This window comes from Strix aluco, chromosome 3, assembly GCF_031877795.1.
Source record: "Strix aluco isolate bStrAlu1 chromosome 3, bStrAlu1.hap1, whole genome shotgun sequence".
NCBI lineage: Eukaryota > Metazoa > Chordata > Aves > Strigiformes > Strigidae > Strix > Strix aluco.
Window position 1 is genome coordinate 84,305,338 of NC_133933.1, and position 9,112 is coordinate 84,314,449.

Below are 9,112 nucleotides of genomic sequence, written 5' to 3' on the forward strand. Positions count from 1 at the left end.
GTGATCTACAAATACCTTAGACAGAAAACAGACACCTTGTTTAAAAACAAACATAGCTTTTTCCCATATTTATTATTTTTTGAAATTCAAAATCTAAGAAAAGTATCCTTTTGCCTTTTTACTGATATTTCAGTAGTTATGTGAACTAGATCTCTCCACACCTCTGGGCCCATGAGAAAAACAAGAAATGTGGTACCTAAATGGTGTTATTGTATTATTTCTTTTAATGTTGGAATAATACCTAGCTTCTTTGGTTTGTTTATTGGAGGGCAGGGCATTTGCTTTTTTTCTGGTGCTGCAACATGAATGTTACAAATTCTTTAGTTACATAGATATGCATAGATGATGATGTGGTGACATAAAAATAATTCTGAATAATATAGACTCCAAATGACCAAGTGGGAAAAATGGATAATCTTCACTAAATTTAACTGGCTATGTCTACACTCAGTTTACATGAGGACAAATAAAGTAACTTTAATAAATATCAACACAACCTCTTGATTATTGATATTTTTCTTTAATAGTATGTGCAATTAACAAGCAGAACTTTCAAGTAAGTAGAATATACAAGTCAGACATTTTCTTTTTGCTGAATCTTTCCCATTCTCTTGTCGAGATTCCATTTATCAGCTTCCATTTATCATTCCGTTTTATCTTGCTCTATTCAATTATCATCACACATAACTTTAGCTGCAAAAATGCTTCCAGGTGTTTTCTTCAAATATTTGCTTCAATTTTTAATTGATTATCTTTCTTACTGTGAACTGGGATTACATAAATATTTGATAGAGTTGCAAGAGGAATATTCTCCTAGATAGTCACAGTTTGAAGGAATTTTAGTGAATATTTATAGAAAACAAGTTTTTAATTGATTAACATGAATATTTACATCACACATCTGCTTTTTTATTATGTGGTCAAGTAACAGAGCCTTTTGATATGATTTATGCATCCAATTAAAGAAATTCAGCTTTTCATGCTGACTGATCATTAAAACTGTTTACTAGATGAGCTACAAGGAAAGGTTAATAATTTTATTATTAAATATAACCAAATAGAGTTGTCCTTATGTTTGGAAAGTTTCTCTTGAATTATTCTACTGCAGTTTAATCCTACTGCTTCTTGTATAATCCATCACAGATACAGAAACCAGAATACTGCTTTCTTCTTTGCAGCAGTTTTTCATGTATTTGAAGACTGTCACATTAAGTTTCCAGATTTTTTTCTTAACAACCTAAATTCATGTAATCTTTTCTAGTGCACATTTCCCTAGATTTCTACTCATGGATGCTTATAAATATACATACATGAATATATACACATAAACTATAAATAATAGCAATAAAATAATATCTATTAAATTAAAGGATACTTTTAATATATATAAATCCTATAGTATGTTAGTAAAATACTGTAGTTGTTATCTTTTAGCTAAAAAGGAATGACAGGCAATCCTGTAATATTAAGGGCTAGAAATGTTAATGATTTTTTCAAAATTAATTATCTGGACTCTTTAGAATACATCCATTAAGCACACACTCATGTCAATAATGCTGTTTAAAATTATGAGCAATTCTCATAGTTGTGCAACAAAAAAAAATGTGATCTTGAAACCCTCAAAAATCCTCACAATCTCACTGTCACCTTTACCCCTTTCTGTTAACTGAGCAAGAAAAAAGATAAACAAATTGAATTCAATGAATGTCATAGTCATTTATTACACTTGCTGCCAGAACTCTCACCCACCAGTTGTTTAACATTGTTTAAGTTTTGCTTTACTGTAAGAACAAAATCCTGAATTGGCTACTGTTTATGGGGAAGCAGGAATGCTGGAAACACCCCTAATGCAGAATCCTTCTGGCCAAGACAAAAGTCAAGGGGGAAATCTGAAGCTGCACAGCTGAGCACATCTTGTTACTCATCTGAAAACAGAACATTTCATGGCCCTGGTTATGTTGGCTATTGCCAAATCCTTTATCTTGAAAAATCTTAATCTGGGGAACAGAGCACTGAATGGAACCAAAGCAATTTCCTATTTCTACCTCTAAACTGGGGTTTACTAATGTCTTATAAAGAAACTGTGCTACTTCTTGCGTATCTCTTGTGAGATACATCTTATGTGCCATATGTCGTCCTAGCATGACTGGTCAAGACTTAACATGCAAAAACTTCTAATGATCCACTCGTAATCCATTGTTCATCCTAGCATCAGGTAACACATTTGATAATCAAATAGTATTAAAATGAAACAAATCTCAATAATCACATTACAATTTACCTTTCCCTAAAAATATTTTATTGGCTGGATAGCTGGTGCCATACAAAATGGAGAAGTTGTGTTCTCTGACAAGGAAGTAGAAGCTCAAAATAGATTGCTTGTTTTATGTCTTTAAAAGATCCTTTAGCATATTGCCTTGCTGCATCTCAGGATAAATAAGTAAATAAGACCTCTATCTATTTTTTAAATGCACTGTTTTCATTATTATATTTTCTCAGTGTGAAATAATATCTGGAGATTTTTATTCACTTATTCCAAGTGAAATGTCTTTGAGGATGGTATCTGACAGAGGCACATCTGACTTGTATATTTATGTTACACTTGGATGCATTCCCTCTATCTTCCAGCAAAGAATGGAGTTGCAGCTGTTGCAGTTTGAAGTCTTGTAAATAAATTGTGTGGTGTGAACCACCTAGCATACCTTCTCTTGCCAAAGGAACAGCTTATTGTACTACCACAAATAAATCAAACATCTCTGGAGAGGACATAGGTTTTCCTAAATGCTTGGAAGGCTTTTTTTCTCACTCTCTGCCTTACTTCTTCCCACTGCCAAAAATATATTTCAAAAAAAACCCCCAACAACCAGAGCCAAAAGCAACTGGATAATTAAACTTTACAGTAACTCAAGGCTTTTTCAGATTGCACTTCTGCTGTGTTTGAATATTGTATCTATTAGGGAACACAATAGAAATATTTTTCTGTGTGATTTATGACTAATGCTCTGATATGTGTTTGAGGTGCCCATTTAAGTTGTTCTTTAGGGCCATATTCTTAATGACTTCAAGAACCACAAGTGCTAGCAATCAAGCGTTTCTTACATAAACATGCACTGTGGAGTATGTAGGGCATACTTAAAATAAAAATAGTGAAAAGAGACTTTTTTGTTGTTTATTTTGCTCTGGGAATGCATGTTTATTTTAAAAGCATTAAAAATAACAATTGGCAAGTAAAAACAACATCAGAAAAGTGAACATAGCACCTTGGACATAGATATATATATTCTACTAAAATACAAAAGTGTAAAGACAAAATTCTGCCCTAGCTAAGTCAGATCAGTTTTCATTTAGGTCAATAGACACTGTGAGTGAAGATCTAAGGCAAAATTTGCTTCTAAATTTGTCTCTGTCTAACCAAGACCCAGTGAAACACAAGAGCTATTCACGTCATGATCAAAACAAATACCCCAGGACCTAGAATTAGTCATCTCTACTCCCCATCACAAATCACTTTTCCTTAGGGTTAGCCTAATACATTATATATAATACATAGCTCACAGAACTGACAATGACCTACATAATCAATCATTACCACTTCCATTTTTGTTATCTTGCTCACATAAGGAAGAAAGAAGGTTTTGCTTTCTCCTGGCTTTATATGAAGATCACTGAAATCTGTGGAAGGCTCCTGCTGACTTCAGCTGGAGCTGAATTGGCTCTGAATGAGCAATATTTGACACCAGAATAGCTTAATGCTGCACTAAAAGACACAACTGTGGCTCACTGATCCTGGTGTTGCTTCAGTGCCAGAATCATTCCCAATTTAGGCCTGCTGTCAACCATCTCCAATTCAGCAGACATGGAAAGGCAAAGGCAGACTGTGGGAATGCTTCCCAAAGAGCCCCTTCGGTGAATAATTTGCAGAAGCACCATTGGGCTGGAAACATCCCCTTGAATCAGAGTAGCTCCAGAGAACTAAGCAGAACTGAAGGAAGCAAGGAGTGGGTGGGCAGAAGAAGGAACAGGGAAAATAATTATGAAAAGAGCTAATTGCTTCTGTTGCTTCCATGGGCATGAGATATATCAGATGGTGTGCTTTTTGCGGTGTGTGTATGTGAGATGTTTAACTCTGTCCTGATTTCAGCCAGGATAGAGTTAACTTTCCTTGAGCTGAGAGGGAACACAGTTGAAGAGCTGGATCCTGATCGATCATTGGAGCATTCCATGGCATGTGACATTTGAAGTTCAGCATATAGGCAGGCACTCTCCTGTGTGTTATTTTCTGGATCTGCTGGGTGGGGTTATATGCTGCTGGGGAGCTTGGTGAGCCACTACTGCATTTAACCTGTTTTGGACTACTATTATTAATGTTAGTTTTGCTAGTTTTGTTGTTTTTTTGTTTTTTTTTTTTAATTTAACCTACAAATCTCTTCTTTTGTCCCTCCCCTATTTTACCGGGGTGTGTGTGTGTGTGTGTCTGTGTCTGTGTAAAAAACTGGCCACATGGAAATTGGCTACTGACTGAATTCAAACCACAACAGTTTTTGGCACTCAACATGGGGCTCGAACCCACGAGCCTGAGATTAAGAGTCTCATGCTCTATTGACTGAGCTAGCTGAGCATGTGTTACCTCTTCCTCTGGTGCCATGGGAGAGTTCAGTTTTGTCCTACGGTATCCCCGTAGCCCAGCTGGCCTTTGGCCCTAGCAATATTCTTTCAGTGCACTCGTATGTGAGTGCACCATGTCAACTCTCACGTACCCAAGAGCCGGGCCACCGAAGAACATCAGAACAACCAACAGGCGGATCAAGCTGCTAAGATTAAAGTGGCTGAAGTAGATCTGGACTGGCAACATAAGGGTGAACAATTTATGGCTCGCTGGGCCCATGACTCCTCAGGCCATCAGGGAAGAGATGCAACATATAGATGGGTTCGTGACTGAGGGGTGGACTTAACCATGGATGTTATTACACAGGTGATCTATGAATGTGAGACATGTGCTACAATCAAGCAAGCCAAATGGTTACAGCCCATTTGGTATGGAGGACAGTGGTTAAAATATAAATATGGGGAGGCCTGGCAGATTGATTATATCACGCTCCCACAAACTCGGCATGGAAAACTATGTGCTTAAAATGGTGGAAGCAGCCACTGGTTGTTTGGAAACTTATGCCATGTCCCATGCCACTGCCCGGAACGCTATTTTAGGCCTTGAGGAGAAAGTCTTATGGCGGCATGGCATGCCAGAAAGAATTGAGTCAGATAATGGGACACATTTCCAAAACAACCTCATAGACACCTGGGCCAAAGAACATGGCATTGAGTGGATATATCACATTCCCTACCATGCACCAGCCTCTGGGAAAATTGAGCGATACAATGGATTACTAAAAACTACACTGAGAGCAATGGGTGGTGGAACTTTCAAACACTGGGACGTGCATTTAGCAAAAGCCACCTGGTTATTCAATACCAGAGGATCTGCTAAGCAAGCTGGCGCTGCTCAATCAAACCTCCTACATACTGGAGATGGGGATAAAGCCCCCATAGTGCGCATGAAAAATATGCTGGGAAAGACTGTCTGGGTTACTCCTGCATCAGGTGAAGGTAAACCCATGCGTGGGATTACTTTTGCCCAAGGACCTGGGTGCACTTGGTGGGTAATGCAGGAGGATGGAGAAGTCCGATGTGTGCCTCAGGGAGGTTTGATTTTGGGTGAAAATAGCCAATGAATTGAACTGTCAAATAACCCTGTTATTGCAATCGGTGTCTCACAACATCCTCCTGCCACATCCAAAGCCTTCTGCTCCACCGACTGAGCCAACTCCACCTCATTCCTCCAGCCTTATAGACTGTCATGACAGATGGAACCCAAAGTTATGGACTAAATTAACTCAGACATTTTGGAAGGATGGCACATAGAGTGAGGGAATGATAACTGTGAGACCCTGGAAAGGGGTGGTGATACCTTAGAATCTATTTTGAACCTGAGCATCACATCAATGGTATGGAATAAGGGGTGGAGACTGTCCTGGTTTCGGCCAAGATAGAGTTAACTTTCCTTGGGCTGAGAGGGAGCACAGCTGAAGAGTTGAGTCCTGTTTGATCATTGGAGCATTCCATGTCATGTGACATAAAAGCTCATCATATAGGTGGGCACGTGCTCTCTCACATGTATTGTTTTGTTTTCGGTTTCTGGATCGGCTGGGCGGAGTTCTCTGGTGCGGTTGGATCGCTGCTGGGGACGGGCTCTGTACCAGTCAACGCTCGGTGAGCCACTGCTGCATTTTACCCGTTTTGGACTATTATTGTTACTGTTGATTTTGCTGGTAATTTTTTTTTTTTATTTAGCCTACAAATTTCTTCTTTTCTCCTCCCTCCCCTATTTCACCGGGGGGGCGAGGGGAGGGGGCGGGGAGTAAACAACTGGCCACATGGCGATTTGCTACCAGCTGAGTTCAAAGCACAACAAACTGCCACTACAAACAAAAAAGATAAAGCTTTTTAATTTGCCCTTTAGGTTTTTAGGTAAAATCATGACATTTATAAGAACCTTAATTTATTTGTAGAGATACTTTTTTTTATCATTAGTTATACTGTGGGCTTACAGTATGGAATCCCCCATTCCAAGATGTTTTTCTCTGCTTCTAACTTTTGATGTTTATTTCTCTGTGTCTCTATTCAAATCTTCAATCCTGGAGAACTGAAATCTATTCATACTATTCATAGACATTGCCCCCATTCAAATTTTCAGAAAAATAAGATTTATACCTGTGAACCAGAATAGATTAAAAAAAAATATAACCTGTGTTCAAAAAAGGGAAAAATATTCCACGTACTTTGGAAAAAAATACTTGAAAATATCTTAGTAATTTTCTTTACCTATTTTCTCTTAGTTTGAATAATCTACCTGATTGATATAATTACATTCTGTTCAACTAAACTACAGCCTGCATTTGCTCAGTGGAGACATGAGTTTCAGAGGAAAACCAAAGAATTTTTGTTTGCACTCTACATATTCCAGATGACAGATGCAGTAGCTGGATGAGAATTTTCTCAAAACTGCTATTTTTGTTGCTTTGGTCTATAGGGTATCAGATAGGAAAATTAAAACTTTGTATCTGCAGTTTTAAATATTCCCCTGTGGCCGATCAGCACTAAGATTGTGATGCAGAGATAACAAAATAAAGCCTTCGGTATATGGAGAAAATAAATATGTGGAACCAGAGGCCTCAGAGATAGGTGGGCTGTGGTTCAGTGGGAGCTGAAGGTAACATGTGAGCCAAAACTTGAAGTGAAAAAAGGATTGTAGTTCTAATACGAAACTTTAGTAAGGAAGCTAGACCTGAAAAAAGGATAAGAGGTAGTAAAAGGATTACTTGAGGGTCAGATGAAAGAGAAGCAAAATGGTTAGTATACCCTGTTCTTCAGGACATAAAATACAGCTACGGCTTAGTGAGGTTCAGTGTTCCTATATGGGTAGCATATTGGCTAATAATGTGTGTCTATTCTAACTTGTCTACACAGAAAAAAAAAAACCCAACAACCCACTAGTGATATCAATTAGTTCATTATCTCAAGTGCCACAGGTATGTATTATGGGTCTACAGACTTAAATCTTTTGTACAATCCATACAATCATTGGCATTGATGCACTGTGTGCCATGCATCTATACTCCCAGGGTTTACAGTTTGTTCTTTAAAAGGTTAGAAAATCACAGACAAAAAATCTATGTTAAAACTGTTCACATATTAAATAGGCATCATATTTCATGACATGCCAACATTATGGGATCCTTATTTAGCTCCCTCGTATATGTTTCATGATACAGAATATAAAACTACAGTGATTATTTTTTCCTCTTTTATGCAATAGAACTCATTTGATACACAGCATGCTCCTTCAACAGTGATGAAGCAAACGAATGAGGTTATTATCTCTAAGATCCCTCTGCTATACAAACTGGATGTTATACTAGTATCCTGGAGAACAGGACTCTAACTGCCATGAACTTTCTATGAAATGCTGGGCAGGACACTCAAGCCAGACTTTTCCTTTCCCTCCTTCCTCTCAGTGCGCGCGCACACACACACACACACTCTCTCACACTCACACACACATTCACACACAGGCACTCTTTCCCTGTTTTCTCACAGTTACATGAGGCAGGTAGGCAGAAGCAAGAAGAATAGCTCAGAGAACGAACTGCTCAGTGAATCTGGAGCAGTTAAACCAAGCAGTGCCTTAAAAAGCCTGTACTTAAAGTGTGTGCCTATACCCTGACATAAATATTCAGCATGCAAAAATAAAACTGAAATAAACTATAGCTGTGATCTGAATATAGATGACGGTATAGAGCAGATTCATTCTCTAAGCAGAATATGAAAATATTAAAAACTACCTCACATGCTTGTTAATTGTGAAATTCTTGAATATAGCAGTGGAGAACAATATAAGAGTGTTCATGACTTCCGAAGAGGGTATTTTTGCTGTATAGAAGGGGAAGCTGTACAGTTAATAAAAGGACAATGTGAAATCTGAACAGTTGCACACTGTTTGTTATACAGAGTACTGAAAGAGGGTTTGGTCCTGTGAAGAGAATAGCATGAGAAATGTATAAATGATTATACAGGGAGTATTTTTCAGTCAAGTACTGATCACAAACTATGGAACTAGACTGGATTAATAGAAAAATAGATCTGTTTCTTCTTTTTCTATTGGGAGTCTGTCTCTTTAGATGGAAGAGTCAAATGTTATGGCAAGGACCTGTAGAAATTGAAGTGTCCTCTTGTCCTCTGTCCTCTGTCCTCTCTTCTCTCTCCTCTTGAATTTCTTAAATGGAAATATTTTTAAAATGCGTTATGGTCTTAGGTTGCTTGTATTTTTCTTTGCTATGTTTGAAATAAGAAAAGAGAGAACAATAACAGGAACATTGGCTAGTCCAGCTTAAAGAGAAATAAAATCATCCTCATCATGTTACTGAAGCTAGGTTGACTCAGAACTGTGTATACCTACTTCTCAAGCTATTGCAGGTTAATATATTAATTAACTCACACATGTCTTTCAGAGAAATCTATATTTCAATCAGGGTCCCTAGAGGGAAAAACATTTCAA

At 37.8% G+C, this 9,112-nt stretch overlaps 1 non-coding gene across 1 annotated transcript; it reads right to left on the reverse strand.

The window, feature by feature from the left end:
- Window positions 1-4,545: 4,545 nt before the first annotated feature.
- TRNAK-CUU (transfer RNA lysine (anticodon CUU)) lies at window positions 4,546-4,618 on the reverse strand. The gene has a single exon. It is a non-coding gene; the product is annotated as a tRNA-Lys (tRNA).
- Window positions 4,619-9,112: the final 4,494 nt, after the last annotated feature.